General features: G+C 43.9%; 1 non-coding gene across 1 annotated transcript; it reads left to right on the top strand.

Annotated features, from left to right (window-relative positions):
- Nucleotides 1-2,268: 2,268 nt before the first annotated feature.
- LOC112799126 (small nucleolar RNA R71) lies at nucleotides 2,269-2,376 on the top strand. The gene has a single exon (XR_003200704.1). It is a non-coding gene; the product is annotated as a small nucleolar RNA R71 (small nucleolar RNA).

The raw sequence follows: 2,376 nt of genomic DNA, 5'->3' as shown, positions 1-2,376 counted from the left end.
TGTGAGTGGTGAAGAGAAAGATGGGATTTGATAGGTGAAGGGTTTTTGGGGAAGAGGTATTGAGGTGATTGGTGAATGGGTGAAGAAGGGAGAGAGAGTGGTGGGGTTGGTGGGGATCCTGTGGGGTCCACAGATCCTGTGGTGTCAAGGAAAAGTCATCCCTGCACCAAATGGCATTCAAAATCACGTTTTGAGCCATTTCTGGCGTTAAACGCCGGGCTGGTGCCCATTTCTGGCGTTTAACGCCAGGTTCTTGCCCTTTCCTGGCGTTTAACACCAGTCTGGTGCCCCTTTCTGGCGTTAAACGCCCAGAATGGTGCCAGACTGGGCGTTAAACGCCCACCTGCTAGCCTCACTGGCGTTTAAACGCCAGTGGGTTCTTCCTCCAGGGTGTGCTGTTTTTCTTCCTGTTTTTCATTCTGTTTTTGCTTTTTCAATTGAATTTGTGACTTCTCATGATCATCAACCTACAAAATAAAATAAAATAACAAAGGAAAATATGTAAAATATAACATTGGGTTGCCTCCCAACAAGCGCTTCTTTAATGTCAGTAGCTTGACAGAGGGCTCTCATGGAGCCTCACATTTTCTCAGAGCAATGTTGGAACCTCCCAACACCAAACTTAGAGTTTGAATGTGGGGGTTCAACACCAAACTTAGAGTTTGGTCGTGGCCTCCCAACACCAAACTTAGAGTTTGACTGTGGGGGCTCTGGTTGACTCTGTTTTGAGAGAAGCTCTTCATGCTTCCTCTCCATGGTGACAGAGGGATATCCTTGAGCCTTAAACACAAAGGATTCTTCATTCACTTGAATGATCAGTTCACCTCCATCAACATCAATCACAGCCTTTGCTGTGGCTAGGAAGGGTCTGCCAAGGATGATAGTTTCATCCATGCACTTCCCAGTCTCTAGGACTATGAAATCAGCAGGGATGTAATGGTCTTCAATCTTCACCAAAACATCCTCTACAAGTCCATGAGCTTGTTTTCTTGAATTGTCTGCCATCTCTAGTGAGATTCTTGCAGCTTGTACCTCAAAGATCCCTAGCTTCTCCATTACAGAGAGAGGCATGAGGTTTACACTTGACCCTAAGTCACACAGAGCCTTCTTGAAGGTCATGGTGCCTATGGTACAAGGTATGGAAAACTTCCCAGGATCTTGTCTCTTTTGAGGTAATTTCTGCCTAGACAAGTCATCTAGTTCTTTGGTGAGCAAAGGAGGTTCGTTCTCCCAAGTCTCATTTCCAAATAACTTGTCATTTAGCTTCATGATTGCCCCAAGGTATTTAGCAACTTGCTCTTCAGTGACATACTCATCCTCTTCAGAGGAAGAATACTCGTCAGAGCTCATGAAAGGCAGAAGTAAGTCCAATGGAATCTTTATGGTCTCATTTTGAGCCTCAGATTCCCATGGTTCCTCATTGGGGAACTCAGTGGAGGTCAGTGCACGCCCATTGAGGTCTTCCTCAGTGGCGTTTACATCCTCTCCTTCCTCTCCAAATTCGGCCATGTTTATGGCCTTGCACTCTCCTTTTGGATTTTCTTCTGTATTGCTTGGAAGAGTACTTGGAGGGAGTTCAGTAATTTTCTTGCTCAGCTGTCCCACTTGTGCCTCCAAATTCCTAATGGAGGACCTTGTTTCAGTCATGAAACTTTGAGTGGTTTTGATTAGATCAGAGACCATGGTTGCTAAGTCAGAGGGGTTCTGCTTAGAACTCTCTGTCTGTTGCTGAGAAGATGATGGAAAAGGCTTGCCATTGCTAAACCTGTTTCTTCCACCATTATTGTTGTTGAAACCTTGTTGAGGTCTCTGTTGATCCTTCCATGAGAAATTTGGGTGATTTCTCCATGAAGAATTATAGGTGTTTCCATAGGGTTCTCCTAGGTAATTCACATCTTCCATTGAAGGGTTCTCAGGATCATAAGCTTCTTCTTCAGATGAAGCATCCTTAGTACTGCTTGGTGCATTTTGCATTCCAGACAGACTTTGAGAAATCAAATTGACTTGTTGAGTCAATATCTTGTTCTGAGCCAATATGGCATTCAGAGCATCAATCTCAAGAACTCCTTTCTTCTGACTTGTCCCATTGTTCACAGGATTCCTTTCAGAAGTGTACATGAATTGGTTATTTGCAACCATTTCAATTAGCTCTTGAGCTTCTGTAGGCGTCTTCTTCAGATGAAGAGATCCTCCAGCAGAGCTATCCAAAGACATCTTGGATAGTTCAGAGAGACCATCATAGAAAATACCTATGATGCTCCATTCAGAAAGCATGTCAGAAGGACATTTTCTGATCAATTATTTGTATCTTTCCCAAGCTTCATAGAGGGATTCTCCATCCTTCTGTCTGAAGGTTTGGACTTCCACTCTAAGCTT

The sequence above is a fragment of the Arachis hypogaea genome, chromosome 4, assembly GCF_003086295.3.
Source record: "Arachis hypogaea cultivar Tifrunner chromosome 4, arahy.Tifrunner.gnm2.J5K5, whole genome shotgun sequence".
In the NCBI taxonomy this organism is placed as follows: Eukaryota; Viridiplantae; Streptophyta; class Magnoliopsida; order Fabales; family Fabaceae; genus Arachis; species Arachis hypogaea.
Note: the sequence above shows the minus strand (reverse complement) of the source record. Positions and strands in the feature narration are given on the sequence as shown.